Genomic DNA, 25273 nt, shown 5'->3' on the forward strand with positions numbered 1-25273 from the left:
TACGACTTTGCTAAGCTACGAAGCCGCACTGCTTGAGCCTCGCGGAGTGATACGTACTGTGCTTCAACATAATATTACTGTATTGTGTGTGTATGACCTCTTTTTAAGTTTTGTGGATGTTATACATGGTTATGCTGAGGATATGTCGGCCAGTTTCCACTGGAAATGCCTTTTGGTTAAACTGTCAGCGAGGAATTTGCATTTGCACTGTTACATTTTATACAACTTTAATGCAAAAAACAGCTGCTTGTTTCAGTGAAAATACATTATTAGTGGAAAAAAACCCACCAAAGTCGCAAATTTTCAAATGTAAATCGTGATAAATATTTTTGGTCATATCACCCTGCTCTAGTTGTTACCTTCATGCTGTTGGTGTAAAAAGACAAGAACCAAGTGAACATTAAGGATTAAGGGAAGCTTGAACTTGACAACTGTTGTAAAACGCATTTCAGCTTTAAAGCCTTTGTTTAAGTTTGCTTCAGGGCGGACCGTGAATGAGGCTCTCGATGCGTGAACACTGCTATCTGCCATGTAGCTGAGATAAAGCACGAAGAGGAGGCTGATGACGTGGAAAACATTTCAGATGCTTCAGACCCAGACTGATTACTGTAGTGCTTCAAATGCTCCCGCATCCTGTGAAACACGACTCCTTTGTACTGATTATAATGCCACTTAAAGTCACTGCGACTTTACCGCTTTGAAAATGACGTTGAATCTGTGCACCTTGAGTTTTACCTCAACCTGAACCTTTCATGGAAGGTTCAGGATTTCATTTCACTCCAACGGTGATTCCCCCCCCCCCAAAAAAAAGGACGTCCTCACGTCTGAGCAACAAGTCATCCATCACAGTAGCCTGTTTTCCCCATCCAAGACGCACGCTGTGTGTGTGTGTGTGTGTGTGTGTGTGTGTGTGTGTGTGTGTGTGTGTGTGTGTGTGTGTGTGTGTGTGTCTCATCTCGACATGAGCAAGTGGCGAAACATGAGCAACGGCCCAAAACGCTAACGTACCAGTCCTGCGCATGCGCAAAATCGAGTGAGAATTAAAGAATTTGAAGAAAAGCTATCTGGAGCACGTACAGACTGATATGAATCTTTTTTTAGGGCTGTCAAAATTGAGAGCAATCAAAAAAAACAAACAAACTGCTGTATAATGCACTCCGCTCTCTGTTTAATTGGTCACATGACTGCATCACGTGACTAACATGCGTCCTCGTTTTAGAAACTGCGCGTTTTCGCTGTCCACACTGCGATGGGACAGCTCCGTTTTGAAATGTATTCGTTTTTCCTTGGGGAAAGCGCCGTCTCAGGCTACGTCCACACGTACACGGGTATGTTTAAAAACTGAGATTTTCTGTTTTCGTTTTTTTTAAAAAAAAATCCCGTCCACACGTAAAAGTCAGAAACGAAGGAAAACGCTGCTAGGAACATGCCAAAGCAGCAGGTGGCGCTATAGTCCTATCCGTGTAGAAATGTTGGCCAATCAGAAGTCTAGAAGCCTCAGCGGGAAATAGTTAGTGATGTGCGATACCACTGATTTCCTTTCCGATACCAAGTAATATTCAGGGTGGTATCGACGATACTGATCCGATACTTTGTACAAAAATGTATTTTATTTATTGTATCTCAAATTATAGTTTCATAATGATTACAGGGCATCAGATTACGTGTTCTTATCACTTAATAATGCAGAATTCATCATATAGAAATAAAAAAACTGAAGTTGTGCTATTTGAACACGTTGCCTGCCTGCAGCACTAAAGGACTCCGTGAGAGACCTCTGTCTCGCCCTAGCAGCACCTCTCCCTGTCCACTCCTCTTCAGTTCGCCTCAACATACGCTCGTCATATTCTGTGATATGATTTACTCTGAGGTGTTTGACAAATTTGTGGTGTTGCCGCAACACCTCACTTTCTTGCCACATGTATCGCAAACCACGTCTCGGCTGTTTGTGGATGTAAAATACGTCCGCACATGACTCCAATTACGCTCAGCCATTGTTGTGAGTGCGCACGCCAAGGGGCTGCCACATTTATACAGCCATATTTCGCACATGACTATGAAAGGTGGAAGAGGAAGTAGTTCCTTCCAATTGTAGACAATCCGAATGAAATAGTTTCTTTCCACTGTGTTCCTGTTAATGATAAACTACAAATTTACCCTAAATTACTAAAATATCGATATTTTAATGTGAGAATCGATTCTAGAACATAAATGACTGGTATCGGAGGAATCGATATTTCAGTATCGATCCGCACATCATTAGAAATAGTAAACAAAGATGGGGCATAGAAGCAGAACCGAGTTGTATGTGTGGAGGGACGGTAACTGTGTGTGTATATATGTAAGCATTTAAACACTGCAGAGAGTAAAATTAACACTAACAGTATTGCAGTAATTCATTTCACCGAAACAATAACCTGGCGCACAGTGTGACGTCAAAAAAGGCGCACACCTTTGACGTTTTCTCAGTTTTTCACGTCCACACGCAAACGCAAAAACAGAGTTTTCGAAAATATCCACCCTGGCAGGCGTTTTTATAAATCTCCGTTTTCAGTCACTGAAAACGTTGTTTACGTGTGGACGAAAGGTGCAAACGCATAGAAAAATCTGCGTTTTCAGAAATACGTGTGGACGTAGCCTCAGTGTGGATGAGAGGCCAAAACGGAGAGAAAACGATGAGTGGACGTGGCCTGGGACTCCCACAGCTAGGGTTGCCAACCGTCCCTTAAAAAACGGAATCGTCCCATATTTCGAAACAAAAGTACACGTCCCGTATTGAGCTAATAAGGGACGCACTTTGTCCCGTAATACAGTGAGAATCAAAAGTAGTCTATAACTTTTAATGGAATTAACGCTTTGTTTGAAAACATAATTCCCAGCCCCTCTCCTGCTTTGTGACCAATGAGCTGACAGCACACTTACGACAATTCGAGTATGACAATTCAGATTACCGCTCATCTCATTGGTCGAGGAAAGGTCGCTTACGGAGAAAATACCGGAAGACAACAGATGACCACAACAACAAGCATGGCCAACAGGGAAACAAACGCTGACACTGCGGTGCAAGTCTCGGACGACAGTACACCTAAAGCTGGGCAGACACTGTGCGATTTTTTTCAGTCACGTTATTCAGCTCCTGCTCAAACTGCACGATTGACTCGCAGGGGTTAGAAGTTGGTAGGTCACGATGCAGGTCTCACACTATACGGCCCGATGCTCTGATGCGACCTGAGAGCTCACCCTGTGCGCCCATAAAATGAAGGTTATAGCAGAAATTCTGTCGCTCTCCCTCTCTGTCTTTCACTCACACAGACACGCACACCACCATCAACTTTGCTAAATTGCTAATGAAAAACATTGATCAGGCAGCTGTGATTGAGCAGCAATGTAAATCCAACTGTTTTCACGGTTGTTGTGGTCGTGATCATTTTGTGAGGCCACATCGAAAAGGCTCGGATGAGCTTTCCAAAGTTCTACAAGTTGTGCCTCCATCACTTGTGGATAGTGCACACGCTGCACTGCTGTACTATTCCTGGTCATGAGGTGTTAATCACTTCTCTTTACCCCACGTATACGACACGACGCACGATGAAGGCCAAAATCGGTCCGATCACCAAAACGGTCGCACGACTCAAAAATCGGCTCAAAATGGGCCTAAAACCGCACAGTGTAAGCCCAGCATTAGAGCAGCAATGTTTGTTCCCCTCAGAGAAAGGGAAGAATGGGAAAAGGAAAACACCTGGCTGGAAAAAGTTAATATGGGCATGTGCAGTGAATATCAGCGCTATGTGGCCAGAAGTGTGATAATATAACTTATTTTGTGTAACAAACAACTGCAAGGATAGATGATTACAACAAATAGATGACTAATACATAAAAGTAATACATAGATGAATAATGATGATGAGTAATGATCCGTAATCATGGGAACAAGCGGGAGCAGCTGATTAGCTTTAGAAAAGCTGAAATAATACCTCAACTGAAGCCAATTGTACTAAATGCACTATATGTGCACTGTTACAAGAATGTTTTTCTTTCTATTGTTTTCTATTATTTTAAGTTAAGCAGGACAGAGTTCTTTTAAAGAAAGATTTACTTATATTCTCAAAAGTTAAGCATGACAGGCTTCTGTATAAGAAAGAGACCTGTTTTATTGTGTTAATGTTGTCATTTTGAGCTAAAAATAAATGGCTAAATGATCATTTGTTTCACATGTGTTCATATCACAAAGAATAGAATATGCATCTACTTAAATCAACTTCAAGTCAAATGGTTAAAAAAATAATTTCACACACAAAAAAAGAGCTAGAAAATTCACCACACTGGGAAGGGTGAAGACAACTGGGTCGCCCGGCCCTGGCCACGAGGTGTCCCTTATTTATTTTTCAGGGAGTTGGCAACCCTACCCACAGCTGTCAAAGAGCCTGGAACGGCTGAGAAAGGGCCGGTGTTCTGAGAAACCATCCTACTCTGACAAAACGTCCTACCCGTATTATAATTTGACGGTGACTTGCGACTAAACGTAACCCTACCCATAACCTTAAGAAGTATTCCGGATGGGTGAGAAAAAAAGAAGTTAATTGTGCGCATGCGGCGCATCTGCGCAGAAACATTGGGTAGGATGTTTTTTTCATGTAGGATGGGTTCCCAGAACTGGGACTGGACTGGGAGCAGCAGGGTTTGAAGGACGTTTCCAGAGTGCCTGAAAGTCAATGAGCTTTTGCTCGAACTGCAGACACAAGCTGGGCCTCGCATCTCTCTTCAAAATAAAAGCTGACAGCTCGAACAACTACAACTCCTCTCACTCCACCTATTCATGAAGGAACGTCTGCTGCTGTTGAGCAAGTGTACCGAGAAGGATTTCAGCAGAACAACAAAAAGGACGACTTGATTTGATTTCATGGAAAATATAAAATAAATAAATAAACTGCTGATAATATTACGTAAAGTTTTTGTTTTTACAGAAACAGAAACTTCTTCTATATGGCTGAAAGCACACGACAGTACGTGGCTCCAATTTCCCAGATTTCTTGCACGATCGTCCGGCTCAGGTGGAAATAATCTGACAGGCTCTGAATGTCTATGAGAAGGAAGTGTGAAATACAGTGACCCCGAATCCTAAACCATCACTCCTACTTAATCCGACATGTCAAACTCCGTCTAGACTCTGAACGATGAAGTTCCATTTCCCTTCATTCTCCTATAAAAAGCGGCAGCTTTACTTGTGCCAGCAGGGATAAAGCTACGCTCCGTTCTCCTCAAAGCCCGAAAGGCTTCAGTAAGAAAAATATGTCCCCTAAAAAAAAAAAAAAAAAAAAAAAGATTCACTGCGCAAGCAGCTTTGAGTAACGCAAGCGGTGAGGAGGTGCCTCGTCTTCTTCTGCTGCTGTCTTTCATGTCAGCTTTATGATTACGGGGTGTGAGAGAAGGAGAACCTAAGGCGACAGGCATCTAACAGCACCACTAGGCAAGGCATCCTGCATCCCTTTAATTAAAGCTAATAGGCAGCAATTACCAGGAATCAGTCAAGAGACGGTTAATACCAACACTGCCTCTAATAATAATTAGAACATCAACAGCAGGCATTCAGTTCGTGCTGGTGCACACATGCCTCGCACCGCTTCAGGATTACCCGGGCTTTAAAAGAAAAACAACTAGATGGGAGTAGCTCGCCATGTCATGTCTGTGTCATGTTTATGCCCTCATTACAATTTATATGCTCACTAGAAATATGGCATCATGTTACCCTTTAAAAATGTGACTGCATAAAAAGGTTAAAATTGAGTGTTTACATGAAACGCTCCAAATCTGCCCCAGATTATTATGAGTCTGTACACGGTTACTGATACAGTTTAAATGTGCATGTTTACGGTGCTCACATGAGTGTAATCCAGCCTAAATCCGATACGGAGTAATGAATGGAGTCTCCGTCCAAATGTGAGTGAACGGTGAACGCGCTTACATTCAGTGCGGCTGCTCTTTATGGGTAAATCATGACGATATTAAGCTTATACGCGGTAAGTAGATCAAACTGCAGTTACATGAGTGGGACAACAATGAGAAAACTCGCGCCAGAGCTGTTAATCACCTTTTGAGGGCTAAAGCTTGAATGCGCGTTGCTGGCCAGAGGAGACGGATCCGTCTACTTACAAACAACACGGCAGATCGATTCCCCCGAACTGGAGCGCCGTGAGCTGTCCACGGAGGAAGGGGGAAGTGATTTTGGGCTTCGTCTAACTGCGCTTCCAGCCAAACCACTTGGATAGACATACTGACGCTCGTGGACCCAAACAGCACACAGCTCCCTTACACGCACCGCGGCTCACACTCGCACACTTTCTCCTCAGAAAGGTCTCGGGAGTCCGGTGAAACTGTGTGAGCAGTGCTGCAGTCAACAACTGTGTGCAGGCCCCGTGGTACCTACCGTGCTCGGTGTCTCCCGGTGCTTTCGCTTATTATCGCCGGTGGAATCCACAGCACGCGACGCAGCGTAACCCCAAACAGAGGCAAAAATAATAATGGCAACAAAACACAAACGAACCAGCTCCGGTAAAGTTAGAATATCCACAAGAGCCCGGAAACAAACCGTACAACCGGGGAGGGAAAAAATAAAGCAGCAACAAGTCTAGAGGACAGCGGAGTGTTTATCGTGGGAGTGTGTCCTGCCAGAATGAGAAACACCCACCCACACGAGCTCCAGCTATCTGCTCTCCAGAGGCAGGAGGCGGTGGGCTGGGACTAAACCGGGCAGCACTGATAGGACGGTCACACCGTCCGCTTTAACCCGCTCACTGCCACACGCCACACCGGTGGCACGCGCATATATAATAAGAATAACAATAACTTTATCCTATGCTACATCCTGAGGGAAATTCTTTTGTCATGTACATGCTCAAAGCAGCAGGAGAGCCAGAGGAACAGATGAATAGTAGTGTACAGTAATATACAGTAGGATAGTGCAAGGCATAGTATCAAATAACGCTAACGAAGTAATATTTATAACTATATCCTGGAGAATAAATAACTATCAGTGCAGGCGATTCTACAAAGTGACATAGTATTGTGCAAAAGAGGGAGTAGCAGCGTATGATGGGGATGAAACAAATATTCAATAAGGTACTGTTGGGTAATATTGCACGGTCTGAAAGGGAACAGAATAACATTGGTAATAGTCTCAGGAAAATCACCTACAGAGTGAGGAGTGTATATAAATCCCCCTCTCGCCCCTGCCAGCGGTTTATCCTTCAAGCTCGGGTCCTCTACCAGAGGCCTGGGAGCTTGAGGGTCCTGCGCAGTATCTTAGCTGTTCCCAGGACTGCGCTCTTCTGGACAGAGATCTCCGATGTTATTCCCGGGATCTGCTGGAGCCACTCGCCTAGCTTGGGAGTCACCGCACCTAGTGCTCCGATTACCACGGGGACCACCATTACCTTCACCCCCCACATCCTCTCGAGCTCTTCTCTGAGCCCTTGGTATTTCTCCAGCTTCTTGTGTTCCTTCTTCCTGATGTTGCTGTCATTCGGAACCGCTACATCGATCACTACGGCCGTCTTCTCCTGTTTGTCTACCACCACTATGTCCGGTTGGTTAGCCACCACCATTTTGTCCGTCTGTATCTGGAAGTCCCACAGGATCTTAGCTCGGTCATTCTCCACCACCCTTGGGGGCATCTCCCATTTTGACCTCGGGACTTCCAGGTTGTACTCGGCACAGATGTTCCTGTACAGTATGCCGGCCACTTGGTTATGGTGTTCCATGTATGCCTTGCCTGCTAGCATCTTGCACCCTGCTGTTTTCTGCTGGATTGTCTCTGGGGCATCTTTACACAGCCTGCACCTGGGGTCTTGCCTGGTGTGATAGACCCCAGCCTCTATGGATCTTGTACTCAGAGCTTGTTCCTGTGCTGCCATGATTAGTGCCTCTGTGCTGTCTTTCAGTCCAGCTTTGTCCAGCCACTGGTAGGATTTCTGGATGTCAGCCACCTCCTCTATCTGCCGGTGGTACATACCGTGCAGGGGCCTGTCCTTCCATGATGGTTCCTCCTCTTTCTTGGGTTTCTGCTGCCTGAGGTATTCACTGAGCACCTGGATCTTGTTCTTCCCATTCAGCTGACTCCTCAGGACTTGCCTGACCCTCTGCAGGTACTTGGTGGTTGCGGCTTTTCTAGTGACTACACTTCTCCAGTCCGAACGACATTCCAATATCATCGCTGTATATCCTGGTGGTGTGGATCAGTGAATCGATGCCTCGTTCACTCTTGGCATACAGCTTGATGTCATCCATGTACAGGAGGTGGCTGACAACTGCTCCGTTCTGTAGTCTGTATCTGTAGCCAGTCTGGTCACTGACCTCACTGAGGGGTTCAGGCCTGTGCAGAACAGCAGTGGGCACAGAGCATCTCCTTGGTAGATCCCGCACTTGATGGTGACTTGTGCTATGGGCTTGAATGTGGCCCAGTGTTGTCCGCAACATCCCCATTGAGTTCCTGATGAGGGCTCTCAGGGTCCTGTTGATCTTGTATAGTTCCAGGATCCAGGTGTGAGTCATTGAGTCATAGGCCTTCTTGTAATCAATCCAGGCAGAGCACAGGTTGGTCTGCCTGGTCCTGCAGTCTCAGCTGATTGTTCGGTCTATCAGTAGCTGGTGTTTTGCACCTCTGGTATTCTTACACACACACACACACACACACACACACACACACACACACACACACACACACACACACACACACTACATTTAACACAACTTGGTGGGCTATTCACAAAACTTAAGAGAATAGAAACATCATCCTAATATTGATGCCAATACTATCAGTAGTATTTGGATCAATCCGCTGCCCACGTGTTCTCCCTGTGTGTGTGTGTGTGTGTGTGTGTGTGTGTGTGTGTGTGTGTGTTCATTGTCTGGCTTCCTCCCACAGTCCAAAGACAGGCATGCTAAGAGGACTGTTTGCTCCTAAACTGGCCACAGGAGTGAACGCTCGTCTGTCAGTACACCTTAGCCCTGCAGTAGACTGCCAACCTGTCCGGGGGTGTACCCAACCTTTCCGTCCATGACAGCCTGAGAGACTGTATATGTGGACAAAATTGGTTAACCTACCTGTAAGTCATTAAGTCAGCACACACCGCTGTTCATTACCAAAACAGACTGCACCAAGCGTACTCGGCACTTTAAGCGTCTTCTGCCTACACACAGCTATGTGGCCATTTTTCTAAAAAAAAATCAGAATTTACCTTGAACTCCTTGAACCAGAGTCCTCATTAGTATGGTCATACTCTCAGTGCTTTATTCAAATGAAGAGGTTATTTATCCAGCTGAGTCAAGATCTGTGTGAAAGTGTGATATCAAGTGGCCAAAGGAGGCTGTCGGCAGCCGCCCTTACACAGACCGTAAACGGCCTATAATTATCTGAAATTCTACCACATAATTCCTTAATAAGGCTGCACCCATTCTTAACGCATCAGATTACGTAAATTACACATTACTGTTCTGATGTGCTAGCAGCTCTTCTGGCTTTACTAAAGTATCTACTTTAAAGATCTCTCCCTCCTCCACATCCACGCTACCAAACCTCTGGGCTCACCAAATCAATACATTACTTCATGACAGTTTGAGAATACATACAACAGCTACCCCGTGCACACGAAGGATCTTGTGAGTCACTCTGAAAAAGAATTAGTTGCAAAAAGCATGATTTTACATGTTACAGAACTCATTTCTGTCCATACAGGTCATAACATTGTTGTACATTCTGTTCCTCTTGCTGGCACGTTGAAATAAAACGTGTAGTTTACTCGTATACAGCAAAAAAAGAATGAAACGATCAATGAAACATGCTCCGTACGAGGCCGCTTTTTATTTAAAACCCAGGTTTTTTCGGAGATTAATCACAATGGTCAGCGCCATCTTTCACCTTCTATTTGTGGTCTCCAGTTTGAGAAATGCTTTGTGCTCATGATCTGGAGAAAGTTCTGGAAATGCTTTCATGTTTGCTCGCAGGGAGCTGATTCTTCTCAGTGGGGGAGATGGTTTATCACAGGGGATGCTGGGAAGCCAGAGGGTCGTACCTGGCTTTAATTTCAGCTGTCCGACAGGATTAGGCCACAGTTCATATACTGAGCTGTAATTATGTGCAGTAGTGATGTGCTGGTTCACAGCTGGCCCCGGGGCCAGACAGGACCTAAGCCTTCAAGGCTTTGGAGTCATCATCTAATAACAACTGTGCACTAACTCATTGTCATGTACTGCACCCTTTCTTTTGTGAAAAGGAGCCTCACTGTTGCCTGATCGAGTCCAAAATGATTGAAGCAGAAGACTTCCTCCAACAGCACGATCGGTTCAGATTCTACTAAGACCAACATTAATAAAAATGTTGAGTAGAAACATGGTAAAGTTCCAGATTGGGTTTTCTTTCCCAGCCGACCCCGAAGCCTGGTCTGCCCACATGGAGCTAAAGAAGGAACGACATCAAACGCTGCTTTGCACCGGTAGGGGACGGAGGCCCCGGTGTGGCCCCTGAGCACACTGCACACAACTCATTGATTTCAACAGGTTTAGAGGACGGGAGGGGAAAAAGGGGGTGGGAGAGAAACAGAAGGACGCGATGTTTCCAAACCATTTAAGGCTGTGACGTGACAATATTTAAATTCACTGTTTCCCAAGCACTAATTACAAACGTGGGGGTCAGAATGACTATCATTTCCCTCCCGTTGTGGATCTGAAAGCAAGTACGACAACGAGCAGCCCACACGGCAAACTCGTTGTCTCTGCCCGGAAACCTCAAACAGCTGCAATAAAGAAAAAACACGGGGGAAGAAAAAAAAGCCTCTGTGCCAGGCTTTGTCCCATAAGTTTAAACATGATCCAACTCGTGACAAAAAAACCAAAACATTAAGACTAGAGCAGGGCGATATGACCAAAAATATTTATCACGATATACATTTGAAAATTTGCGATAACGATATAACTGACGATATAATTGACACGAGACAAAGTACTTTACAACTCCTCAACTTTATTAGTGCAAAAAACCATCAATGTATTTTCACTTAAACAAGCAGCTGTTTTTTGCATTAAAGTTATATAAAATGTAACAGAGCAAACTCCTCGCTGACAGTTTAACCAAAAGGCATTTCCAGTGGAAACTGGCCGACATATCCTCAGCATAACCATGTATAACATCCACAAAACTTAAAAAGAGGTCATACACACACAGTACGGTAATATTATGTTGAAGCACAGTACGTATCACTCCGCGAGGCTCCGCCTACGATAGCCGTAATGCTCCCACAATCCATCAAGCGGTGCGGCTTCGTAGCTCAGCAAAGTCGTACTGAAACGACAGTTTCAGTACGACAGATTTTCGAGCGCCGTGCACATAAAATCGTTTCGAGGTCAGTAAACACGACCAGAGTTCATACATAAGGCACACGGGATTATAAGGGGCACTGTCTGATTTGAAGTGCACCGTACTTTCCAAATAACACGGTAATAAAGACGGCCCGCTAGCATGCTCTACCAAAAATAGTGCTTTGTTGTGTATCTGACGGACGAAAGCTAAACCAGTTCCACACCAGTGAAGTTGCAGCATTTTTACAAACCAGTTCTGGTTCATCTGTTTCATTCAACGATCCGCTTTCGCCCTTCTCATTCTCCGTCACCGCCATGCTTTTTTCGCCACGTGCGTATGAAAACAAAGGCGCTGCGCATGCGCGTTTTACCCATATTCTATCGCCATATTTCATTTTCTTATCGTTGCCCAACATTATACCGGTATTACCGTGAACGGTATGATATGGCCCAGCCCTAATTAAGAGCGATCTAACAGCAGAGCATGCTGGTCATTATGAGGTTTGTCATACACGCAGGAGGGGGCAGGTAATCCTAGAAGTTCACTGCAGCTACCTACGGTGGCGACAATGTCTGGCTGACGGGGGAGAGGATGAGAGAAAGGCAAACGATGAAAGAAATATTAAGAAGTGCTGGAGTGACGATAACAGCATGAAGAAAAACAAACTAAAAAAAGAGTGACTGACTGGACAACTAAAATTGGGGGGGCATAAAGTCTGAAGGACCCGGAAACCCAATCCCTCCAACACCCCGGCTGTGTGGATCTCCCACCCGATGGACAGCGAGGGTCCAGTGAGCCCTGGTTGGCTGTAGTCCAGCTGACACTTTCACATTTAGAGACAAGAGCCTTTCTTCTCTGCTATCGACGGCTCAACATTTTACAAAACAAACATCAACTGTGCGCTCGTGACGAGCCACATGTCGCACATATGTGCACTGGGCTTGTTGCAAGGATACGGCCTCTGGCAAATTGCTGTACTTATCCTTTGTAAGTTTTCCAAATAAAGGCGCCACTGCAGCTTTATGTGTATATGCAAAGTTAGCTGCCTGATGGCTCAGTCACACTACGGTTTAAAATGGGATGAAACTGGAAAAATTGGTGGTTTAATGGTGACTGGAGACTGATTGCAAATAGGCGACCACCTTCAATCTCAAGGAGATGTGGGGTGGGACAAGAAGCTACTTAGCTAGCAGTGCTAGTTACAACACGTTTATCATTTTCTTTGATATACAGCGCACGGTCAAAAGAAAATAAAACACACAAGAGTAAAAAACTGAAGGAAGAGTTTGGCAGAGCACTGTAATGTCCACATTACTCCCAGAGGTGCCAACCGGTAACTCTGGTGTGAATGACATCACGTCCATGTTTGAGCTGTACTGATTGGCTGGTGTGAAACTGAAAGGCAGGAAAAGCTGCTGATTGTGGTGTAATTTTTTTTAAAACTATTTGAGAAAATAAATCATCCCTTCGGTCAGTTCAGCATTTAAAGACCGCTTGGCACGGACACAGCCTCAGGGCTGGACCAAAAACCAAACCCAGCCTTTGGGAGGTATCGCCCAGCAGTAGAGAAAAGATCTGAAGGACAAAAACTTTATTAAACAGATTTAGTTAGAAACAGGCCAATTATTTCTCTTTAATGCAGGAAAATATGCACCACTTAATCCGAGCTTTCTCGATACAGCTGATTTTCCTGAGGAGCTCTGGAGCAGCCTTTGTCCTTCCCCGGCTTTTTTCTTTTGATGCTCCTTTCCACCTCTCTGTCAATAAACTGTCAATAAACTACAAAGTCCCTGAGAAACGTCCCAGTCTGGGAAAAGAGACACTTTAGTCCAAACTCCTCTCTGTTGTTGATCAGAGAGCGAGCAGCCGGGATGGCTGGGACAGAGAAAAGAAGGGAAAGCATGCAAACGGCAGGTTCTTATAAAGGAGAAAGAAGCAGCAGCAGAGGAACAAGAACCTGGCAAATTAGGAGCGTCCGCGAAACACAGAGGAAGCAAAGAGGGCTTCGTTTAGGAGGACAGAACCATCGTCTGATCTCAGAAACAGATACAGAAATAAAGAAAAAGGGAAAGTCGGAGCACGGCTAGAGGCAGAAAGGGCGACTAGCAGAAAAGAGATGCACAGACACACACAGACAGACACGCACGCACGGTAACACACATATATGCATGTACGCACACACATGCATGCACACACACGCACACACACGGTAACACACATATATGCATGTACGCACACACATGCATGCACACACACGCACGGTAACACACATATATGCATGTACGCACACACATGCATGCACACACACACACACACACGGTAACACACATATATGCATGTACGCACACACATGCATGCACACACACACACGGTGTGTGTGCGCGTGTGTTACCGTGTGTGTGCGCGCGCACGCATGCATATGTGCGCGCGCACACACACACACGGTAACACACACACACACGCACGCATGCACACACGCACACACACACACACAAAGGGCTGTGTAGGAGGAATTTGGTGGACAGATGTTTGTGTCTGAATTAATGGAGGACAGTTCCCCTTTGAGTAGAACAAAGTTTGTGTTTGCTCATCAGGAGGACAACAGCCTTTGAAAGACTGCCCAAACACACACACGCAGCTTTCGTGTGTGTGTGTGTGTGTGTGTGTGTGTGTGTGTGTGTGTGTGTGTGTGAGTGAGTGAGTGAGTGAGTGAGTGAGTGAGTGAGAGAGAGAGAGAGAGAGAGAGAGAGAGAGAGAGTCTCTCCATTTGAAAACCTCCAGTAATATTAGAGAGTTTATAGAAAAATACAGCAGAGCCGACCAATCACAGCTCTGAAGTCTCAGGGTGATGTTTGTGTAGCAGCAGTTTGTGACGGGCCTTCATGTCAGCTTCTCTCCAGCATCTTAATCCAAGACTGTAACAGAGACATACACTCTCCATAGAACAACACTGTTCAAACCAACAGTGAGAAAAACTAAAGAATAAAAACTACAGTGACAGAAGAGAATCAATTGTAAAGACTAAACAGAAAATAGACGACTACAGTAACTCCATCATCATTTCATCTTCATTCCTTATGCTTAAAAGCTCACGTGACTGATGTTAATGTGCTGATCTATTGACTGTAAACGTGTAGTTTAAAACACTGCTCAAAATCATATCTAGTAATAATTAAGCTTTTAGCGTATGATTTATAGGCAGGTCATTGTTTACCAGCATAGATGGATGTAAATAACAATCACAAACAAAGCTCATAATGACATGAACCCTACCAACCATCAGATCCTAACATACACGTCCCTATTGCATTTCTGATGGTTCCAAATTGCTGAGACTTTTAAAGAAAACATTTTTAATTCGTAACATAAGTTACAGCACGGTGGTTTGTAAAATACAGTAAAATAACAGTGCTTTTAAAAGAACGGCGAGGACGACGTCGGAGCATTTTAACACAGACAGGCCTAAAGACAGAAACAGCGATCAAACTGTGCGATCACATCCATGTGTCACATTTCTTCAGGGGCCTTGCAGGGCGGGACATTGGACGCCCTTGCGGAGGAAAAAAAAAAAAAAAAAAAAAGAGGGCAAAAAAAGCCCTGACAATTTTTTGCACTGTTGCAAAAGCAGGAGGCGGTGTGAGATCACATCCTGCCGTTATAAACCTTTTGGCAGAGGTGAAGGTGTGGGGACGTGAAGAATGAAACAAGCTGTGAGAAAGGAGGGTGGAAATGCTTCAGTGGGAGAGAAGTGGAAGAAAGGGGTGTCACCGAGGTGTCACCGCTGGTCGCGGCTGAAAGGCAGACAGAGACAACCTGGAAACCTCTTGATGACATCGACAGCTGTGCTGTGCTCTGAGAAGCTTCATGCCGCCCTCCTTATCTCAAACAGCTGAGCTGAATAAACGAGCTACACTCCACAGAACATCTATAACACGCCCGTGTTTCTCCCACACTGGTTTCCATCAAGTGTTCACATCTTACCCGCTGTAGTTTGTAGTTTAGTTTGCGTCTGACTGGGAGCTTATCCAGCAAGGACTGCCACAGAACATATTTCTGGTAGCAACAGTCTGTTTTCCTGCTGTTGGTATGTTATTTGTCCCAGATGCAACCACCGCAAATATGCAGACTTCTGAATGTGTCATTGCAAGAGCTCACTCTGCTCACCCTGCCTGAAAAGGGGCATCGGTCTGTGCACACAGCAATTATTAACATGTTTTTGAAAAATGTTCATTATTAATTCTTTCGATTTTCGTAAACATGTTTATTTTCATCCTTCTGTCACTGCTATGTTACCTTCTCCATCCTCTTCAGCTTGTTTAATGTGCATCGCCTTCAAACCCCAAGCAGAGGAGTCAGAACCCCAAATACATTTTTAAAAGTATTTAATAAATGTGATGCTAATAAATATTTATAAGATTCTAAGATTAAGGCAGCACGGTGGTTAGCACTGTTGCCGCACAGCAAGAAGGTCCTGAGTTCAATTCCATCATCAGGCCGGGGTCTTTCTGTGTGGAGTCTGCATGTTCTCCCCGTGTTTGCGTGGGTTCCCTCCGGGTACTCCGGCTTCCTCCCACCGTCCAAAGACATGCAGCTTGTGGGGATAGGTTAATTGGATAATCCAAATTGTCACTAGGTGTGAATGTGCGAATGAATGTGAGTGCGAATGGTTGTCTGTCCCTGTGTGTTGGCCCTGCGACAGACTGGCGACCTGTCCAGGGTGTACCCCGCCTCTCGCCCTATGACAGCTGGGATAGGCTCCAGCGCACCCCGCGACCCTGAAAAGGATAAGCGGCAGCGAATGGATGGATGGATGGATCTCTTTATAGTTGTTACGGAATATATATTCTTTTTTTAATATATTGTTTTATGTATTTTAATAATAAAGGCCTCTATGAAGCAAGGCCAGCTGTGAGAGAGAACGAGGTCAGAGGGTGATAGGTCGCCTTAGCAACATCTTAAGTTAGGGGACGTTTAAGAAACAGGAAGTTTAGTGCAGAGCTGCAGAGGCAATATTAAGAACAGGAAAACAGACAGAACAACAGAACTGGGTAACACACACACACACATTAGTCAGGCCAGGAGGAGTTGTTTTGATCGAAGCTGTGTGTGACGTATAAGAGAACTATATATACACATTTAGCTTGTAATGCTTTTAGACCGGTGGGTGCTTGCTAGTGTCCGCAGCTCTGCTTTTCTGGAAATGAAGAATAAAGATGATTTTGAGCTTTGACCACACCGAGTTGGGTTTTCTCTGTTCAATACTGGGATAAAAGAATCAGGTGTAATATAGTCCTGCTAATCGTGGTAAGCTATTTTTGTGTAAAAGCATGTTGAGGCAACATTAGCTTGGCTTTGGAAGTGAATGCTGATCAGAAAAAAGTCGTCTTCATAAAGTCGGAGTTCAGATTTTCTTATAAACTATAAAATGGAAAAGTGAGGGAACATTTAAAACAACCAACTGTTCAAACACAGTCGGCTAGTAAGAAAGCAACGCAGCTATACTGTGCAACATGCTGTGAGCAACAAACAAAAACCGCTTCCTGCCGTGCTCGGCTTTGGCACAGTGTGTCCCACACTGCAATTTGTTGAGCTACACAGAGGACACTTTAGTTTGTATGGCCTTGTCCCTTTCATACAGCAGCGGGAGGAACGCTCTGCTGTGAGAACACAGCCCCTGGCACATCACCGCGGTGCCTGAAACAAAGATCCTGGTGCCAAAGCAAACGAAGTGACTTCATCCTGTGTCATCCAACTGAAGGACAAGGGAGCGCTTGGAGGGCCCTCTGAGGTTTGAGGGCTGTGCAGAGCTGGGTAGGAGAGAGCCGAAGTGGACACAGAGTTCTGGCTCAGATAGTTCTGTGATGTGTGTGCAGAATCACAATCAGAAGACTTTATTTGTTTAGGGGCAATTAAGGGGCATGCATTCTCACACACGCTCTCATGTTGTCCTCTTCACATCCCGTCTCTTCATTTGTCTCGCAGCTTCTTTTTCCATGACCTGAGTCAACAGGACCAAACAAAGACGCCGTGTGTGAAGCAGCTGTAAGACAGCTGATTGATGATTTGATGTATTTTACGTTTCTCTTTCTCAAATGACCAGTGTTGGGTAAGTTACTTTAAATTAGTAACTTAGTTACATTACTAGTTACTTCTATCAAAAGTAACTCAGTTACTTCAAGTTACTCGTTACTTTCAGAGTAACTAGTTACTAGGGAAAGTAACTTTGGTTTTACTCAGAATTCTCTTGTTAATGTGTTGCTTCCGTAACCCAGCCAATTTTGTCAGTTTTTTTTTTAAATCTCAACAAATCGCAACCGTTTAAATTGATGTTACTGATTCTTGTCTTTAATATGAATTTGACAAACTCAACACTCCAGGAGCCATTGATGTAAGCACCTGCACAGATACAGTGCACACAACACAAATGTCCAAAGTAAAGTGCTTTAAAAAAAAGACGCTCACACACTAAAGACAAAGAAAGATTTTTAGTTGTGCTCGCACAGCTGCTGCCAGATAAGTTTAAAGACAAGCACCCAGGGCAAAGGTGGGTCTAATTTACAGCTGCAGTGTTTAAATGCTGACTAAAGAATTCGATGAACGCACTACATGGACCACACTAGTCGCCTACAAAGCTGCAAGGTTTGTGAATGCATGTGTCATCTTAGATTTCTGTTAAATAAACAAAGAACACCTCTGATCTGCTCATCTGTACAAGAGTCACTACAGCAGATAGCTTCTAGGGCTGGGCCATATCATACCGGTATGATGTTGGGCAACGATAAGAAAATGAAATATGACGATAGAATATGGGTAAAACGCGCACGCGCAGTGCCTTTGTTTTCATACGCACACGGCAGAAAAATCATGGCGGCGACGGAGAATGAGAAGAGCGAAAGCGGATCGTTGAATGAAACCATGAACCAGAACTGGTTTGTAAAAATGCTGCAGCTTCACTGGTGTGGAACTGGTTTAGCTTTCATCCGTCAGATACACAACAAAGCACTATTTTTGGTAGCGCATGCTAGCGGGCCGTCGTTATTACCGTGTTGTTTGGAAAATACGGCGCACTTAAAATCAGTCCTTTGATTTTTCTGAAAGTCGACAGAGCCCCTTATAATCCCGTGTGCCTTATGTATGAACTCTGGTTGTGTTTACTGACCTCGAAATGATTTTATGTGCACGGCGCTCGAAAATCTGTCAAATGTTTCAGTACGACTTTGCTGAGCTACGAAGCCGCACCGCTTGATGGATTGTCGGAGCATTACGGCTACCGTAGGCGGAGCCTCGCGGAGTGATACGTACGGTGCTTCAACATAATATTACCGTACTGTGTGTGTTTAACCTCTTTTTAAGTTTTGTGGATGTTATACATGGTTATGCTGAGGATATGTCGGCCAGTTTCCACTGGAAATGCCTTTTGGTTAAACTGTCAGCAAGGAATTTGCTCTGTTACATTTTATATAACTTTAATGCAAAAAACAGCTGCTTGTTTAAGTGAAAATACATTGATGGTGTTTTGCTCTAATAAAGTTGAGGAGTTGTAAAGTATTTTGTCTCGTGTCAATTATATCGTCAGTTATATCGTTATCGCAAGTTTTCAAATGTATATCGTGATAAATATTTTTGGTCATATCGCCCTGCTCTAATAGCTTCACATGTTTAATACTAACCACAACATACATCTGCTTTCTCTATCACATTTGACTATTTACTGTATATAAAAGATAGAAGCAGCCACCGTGGCATCACTCACCACACCAGAAAATCTCCAGTTGAGCAGTTTCGTGTCAAAGGACAAAATAAACGAGTGAAAAGAAAGAGACAGTGTGTGAACGTCGGCTTTGCCTGGTGGAACATCACCAGAGTGTAACCAAGACTACTGCTGTTACCGCTAAGGTTAGCCAAACTCAGGCATCATATGTACGTCTGCAACATTATACATGGCACAAAATGCCACACACCTCAGCAGCAAACATGCAGCGTTTTCTTATAAAAAAAAAATACTAAATATTTGTTTGACTTTGTTGACTTAAAATGAGCTAAAAGTTTTGTGTCGGTTAAGATAGTCGATGAGCCCAAATTTGTTTCTTTCCTCTCTCTTAAACGACCAGTAAATAACTGAGCAGGAACTGCTCTGTAGACTCGAGACAGCGATATACTCACTGAGGAAGCGTTCACTGAAAGTACTGGGAAAATACTTCTCGCAGACATTGATACAACTGCAGTTATTGTTCACTGGAGTTAGGCATTGACTTTACTTTGAAGCCTAAAGCCAAATATAAGCTTTTCCCTCAGCACCATAGATGGAAACTTCTCTGCTCTGAACACCAGAGGTGAATCAATCGTATGGACACTTTGGCCCTTTCTCAATTCTAAGTACGCGAGTACGTGCTCGCATTCTCGGTGAGACCGGAGTCGCTGAGAACGCGAGCACGGACTCGCGATTTGTACAATTGGAACACCAGCGTACTTGATGATGTCACAGGTCCGGAGTTTTTACTGCCGTCCTTAATTTAACTGTGTGATGAAGCTTTAATCACAGCCGAACCGGTTTACTCAGGAACAAATAAAACACTGAAACAAACCAAACATCAACATTTAGAAGTGATCTAAGTGACTTATATATCATGTTTAACCTCAGTAGTGAAATCTCCATTAATAAAAATAGTGTACATGTACATACGTGTACATACCTTAATAAAAACAAGCAGGTGAGATGTTAGAACGCTTTTATTTTTATTGTAGTGGAGACAGTTACTGGGGTTTGTTTAACCTGAGTAGCAAAAAGACCGCGGGGGGGGGTTGAAAACGATGTGCCGGGAGTTCGCTGTTCTCGCCGGCTCTAATGATCCTCGACCTCTGTCTGCTATGGAGCTGGCGGGTCACAGACGTCTCCGAAAACGTCGGAGCGCGTTTGGAAATATATGATATCTTGATAAATTGAGCAGATATTTGAAGTTTACACAGCTACATTCTCGCTTGAAAATAACTTCAAAGTTTATTTTGTGACCCAGAAAGAGTAATATTTAAAAGTTTTTAGCCCCGCTCGTCCGCCATTGCCACGTTTGAGTTTTGGACGAAATGCATTCTGGGATATTTAGCTGTACCAAGTCCACACAAGTCACCACCGATGCATGCTCGATAAAACGGGCGGAGCGAGAACACACCCGGGACTTTTTCGCGTTCTCGGCTTGATGCGTACTTCGAATTGGAACAGTACTTGGTCTCCGACTGATGACGTATCACAAGTACACGAGAACGCAAGTACGCACAAGTACGCATATTGAGACAGGGCCTTTGTTGCCCGAGAGCACTTCAGCAGAGTAGATCTGCAGTCAGGACCGCTGTCGTGGTTGGGAAGTGGCTGCAGGTTGCTGCCCAAGTTCCTGGTTCTTGGCTACGACACACACCCTGGGTTGCAGGGTGTTCTCCAACAGTCACTTAAGGCTGACACTAAAAGTGACACCCATGTTAAAATTTCCAAAGGCAAAGCCTGGTGGGAAAAAAGAAGAACTAATTGTGCCTTAATTTTGCCTAATAGCTCACAAAAATGGATTAAAGCTTAGAGAAAGGGGCGTGGCCACACTGTTGTCAGTTTCACCTCCCAACCTGGCCCGTGCCGTCACTCCCTCAATATCTGATAACCTGCTGACCAGAACATCCAAATGTCAGAGCAGGCTCAGTCTGCTACTGATGAACTTTACACTCACTACTCTGGTTCACCTGTGGCTCCAAAAAGCCACAGTGGAGTCCAAAAACATGAATCTGTGATTTTGTGGTTGCTACATCTATCTTTTAAGGCCATTCCCAGTGGGTGGGGTGTCACCCCCATCAAGGCTGACTGCACTCTCCAAAAGAAAGGCAGGAATTCTTTCATGGTTGGACTGAACTGTCTCTCTCAGGGCCATTCATTTATCCTGTCTGTCAGCCTCTCACATACGGGAGTGTGTGCACGTGTGCGTGTATGTGTGCATGCGTGTGTGTGTGTGTGTGTGTGTGCGCACGTGTGTGTGTGCGCGCACACGTGTGTGTGTGTGCGCACGTGTGTGTGTGTGTGTGTGTGTGTGTGTGTGTGTGTGCGCACGTGTGTGTGTGTGTGTGTCAGGTCAGGTGTTGAGTGTCCAAGTGAGTACCAGCAGAGCGTAATAGAGACGGGCTGGGAAAGCAGCAGGTCTGACACCAGTGGGCTCCATGATAAATGAGAGCTTTGACAAATGGACCTTAATCCCATACATGCACTACTGCTTCTTTCATGTGCAGTGTAACACAGTGACTGCAGTGCTGCAAGAGTGCATGATTTAAAAAAAGAAAAGCGCCCATGCCTTACTGTACGAGACGCTTGTGATCAGAGATTGATGTTAAAAGACAAACGTGCACTGAAACAATAACGGTGCCCTGTTTCTGCTCACGACAGCCGCTCTGCAGCCGCTCACCTCGACGGGCACAAACAAGCTCTGATACAGCACCACATCGTGAAGAAAGCCTACAGGTGTGTGTGTACCTGACCCTCAGCCCCGTGCTGCTCCCACAGCAGACGCGAGCCGTGGGACACATGAGGGTATGTTTATCTTTGCTGGGCATGTAGGCGCATACTCATTGGACCGAGGGCCTGTTTGCAATTTTTACACCCCCCACCCCCTTCTTTCCTATGTGAGAAAACAAGTTATTATGACTCAAATGGTGGATACACCTTTTTGGCAGAGGGAAGCGGGGCAGCACGGAGGAACAGTAATGCTCAAAAAATGAAAATAAGTGGAAAGTTGTCCAGTTTCTTTTTGCCAACGCCGACTTTATTAGCTGTCTGTATGTGTCCATAAATATTTATAAACAGTGTAAAACTGCAGGCAAGGCGGGGCCCTGAAAATGGGGGCCCAGTTTTGCCCTGGCATTAATCTTTGAGTCATTAACATTGAGGGGGAAATTATTAGTGACAGGCTTAAGGAATTACATCATGCTTCAGGGTCAGTGGGGCTCCCCAAAGGCATAATAAAGGGAGGAGAGGTACACCAGTGATACCTGGAGCCTCTAGCTCTGCGAGCGCTCGAGTTGAGTGTATAGTTAAACTGAAATGAGGCTTTTTTGTTTGGTTAAAAAAAAGCAGACAGGCAATATAACAAGTTTATAACAGGGAAAGGTCCTGTATTAGGACGTAGCTGTGACAGTGTGGCATAATATACCCAGTGGACTGTGTCTGCACTTTGGGAAAAACAAACATTAATAATACTGTAGTTCCAAAATAGTTTCATTTTTTCCTAATTTTGTGCCAGTTCACAACACAAAGGCTCAATAATAGAAAGAAACAACATGTACAACCCTACAGTACTACAGACAAAGCATCAATGATCACAGGAATCACTGCTGGACTACGACCCCATATTGGGACTAACATGCATCTTCATCGTGGTCGTATTTAGTCTTCTTTCCATTGCAGACAATAAAGTGTTTTCTTACTGAGTCTGAGGATAATTGTTAAAGGCACTGAACTTAAAGTCGGGTTCTTATTCTATACTACCCTCTCCAGCAGAAGCATTGATTTTATTTCAGTTTATCGGAAGCTTCACTTGTGTTTACAGTGTTGACTGAAGCGAACGAGTCTCTTACTGTAAAAATATAAAACTGCTGTATGACGTTACAGTACAATACTGTCAGCTGTTGGGTTGTCATGCTGTGATCTCCAACAGCTGATTACCATGAAAATCCATTGCAAATTAATGATTTGAATATTTATATTCAATCAAGTCTTTGTGCTGCAGAAACACAATCATTGAAGTAACGACGACTGTTGAAAATGAAACAGTCTGTTGTTGAACCTAATATCCTGCGTCTTTACAGCTAATTGGTCCAATGTAGAATAAACTGGAGTCCAACAATCCACAGATTTATAAAACATAAAACATCAAGTCAAGATTAGCACCAAGAAAAGCCTTAAAAACAAAGTGTCTCATAAACGTGCAGCTCTCTGGCAGGCAGCAGCCTGATCTTTGCCAACCATTCATACTCGACCATTTCACACCATATCTGACATGTTAGTGTTTCATTATGGACATCTGCCAAGAACAATCTTACTGGGCCAATTAACAAGCCTACAGAGAGCCGCGGCGTGCAGGCAGGCGAGCGGAGTTGATGATTTGATTTACTCGTTGCCTTTGTGAAATGTGCCGATTCACCAGTTTGATGAGTTTTCTGTCACGCAGCATCACATCAGCACATGCCAGAAATGCCAGAAAGCAAACTCTTCAGCAAGCTTCCACATGTGGAGGAGCATCCCCCTATATACTCAAACGCCACCATTAAGCACTCAAAAGTCCAACGTGGCCAACGTGTCCTCCTGCAACATCCAAGTTTTTTTCCTTTTTTTACATTAGCAAAACACAATGTAGCAACCAAGCACACCCAGCACCCCTATACAGAGCTGCGAGGAAAGTTTAACTGCTCATACTGAACATGTGGGGAAGCACCTGCTCGCAATCCACTCTGTTACTCACTCAAGCAGGTGTTTCCTTAATCATATATTACGTGACACGGCTGTGCAGAATATTTCAGTGCAGCTGCACGCATGCTCCTGAACACCGCTTTGTAAATGCACATCAAGTTCTACTTGCAACATGACGTGTCCCTGCAGCCGTCTGTTCTTTTCTTACTGCTCTTTTTCCCCCTCCTCTACACAGCCAAACTATTGGCTATCTGTGTCACCGGCTTCAGGCCGTTTACGTCGCTTGGAGCCTGATGGTGCACGGGAACAGAGACCGCCTTCAGCACCGTTTTGTTTTCTCACACCTCCCACCAACATGTAGCTATTAATTGTGATGTAGTGTCCTGGAGTTTAATCTTAATGAGCAGAGATGGAAACAACACGAGGCTCAGGAGAAAAAGACAATTCCTTTAAATCGTTTTTAACAACATAACCGTTTGTGTACAGTGGCACCATCAGCTGAACAAGTTGGCATTTAGCCTAAAACATGGCGGTGCGGCCTCAGCTGCAGGCTTTCAGTCTTGGTAAGAAACTCATTAAGAAGAAGTAAAAACACCCTCCCACATATGATGCTGTGCATCACTTTCCAGCCAATGGTTGGACATCTCCTCACATAGAGCAGGTAACCCTCTGGTATATTTACTGCACTGTTGGCAATTAACAGTTGTCTTTATTCCCACTGCTTCAGTTTCTCCTGTCAAAGTTGAGGTAAATTTAACTCAGACCTGCACAATAAGCAGTTAACTTTGGCTGCATGAATATGGCAGAAAGGCAGAGTGGGTGTTTTTGACCATGTTGCAGGAGCAACAGCCCATCGTCAGCATCCACAGCAGGAAGAGACTTACAGCCACCCACAGCTCAGAACAGGACGGACACTTCTTTGTGACGAGGAGAGAAATTACGTTTTTTACAACGACAAGCTGGTCACCAAATAGCTGAGTGTGCAATAAACAGACAGCACACAAGAGCAAAGTGCACCAAAGTTGATTTGAAAATGACAGCTGCGGGGTTGCAGACCTGGTCCCGATATTTGAAATCAACCATTTCGAATGGCAACAGCATCACAAGCTCGATGCACAGTCGCAATAATCTAACCACGGCTTGACAGAGTAATGGAGCCACACTGGTGATCCAGAGACACTCGCAGCTGTAACAGTTACAGATTTATGCACTGAAACCTTTTACAGCTTTTGCTGACTTTATCTGGGCTTCAGCTGAAAAACACTGAGCATATCTGAGCTTTTAGGGAAGAACACGGCTGTGTTTGATGCGAGTGTTTGGCCTATGACGAATATTATTTGCTTCCTTTTGTCTTTGGTTCGACACTTCTTGGTAACAAAATTGAGAAACAGAGAGGAGCTCTATACCAACCTCTGTTATTAACTAATGGTTAGTACAGAAAGACAAAACAGAACAAGAGTAGTTTGAGTGAGGCCTTCACTAAAACATCC

General features: G+C 44.5%; 1 protein-coding gene across 4 annotated transcripts in view; it reads right to left on the reverse strand.

Moving 5' to 3' along the window:
• Nucleotides 1-25273, reverse strand: part of disp1 (dispatched homolog 1 (Drosophila)) — a 110788-nt gene that overhangs the window by 35077 nt on the left and 50438 nt on the right. Inside the window, exon 1 of one of the 4 annotated variants that reach the window (XM_040017917.1) lies at nucleotides 6425-7334. The exons of the other annotated variants lie outside the window; for them this stretch is intronic. The gene's annotated coding sequence lies outside the window, so the exon portion shown is untranslated. Of the gene's footprint in view, nucleotides 1-6424; nucleotides 7335-25273 lie in introns of those variants that run through there. 4 annotated transcript variants of the gene reach the window in all.

This window comes from Simochromis diagramma, unplaced genomic scaffold, assembly GCF_900408965.1.
Source record: "Simochromis diagramma unplaced genomic scaffold, fSimDia1.1 OVJJ01000802.1, whole genome shotgun sequence".
NCBI classification, from domain to species: domain Eukaryota; kingdom Metazoa; phylum Chordata; class Actinopteri; order Cichliformes; family Cichlidae; genus Simochromis; species Simochromis diagramma.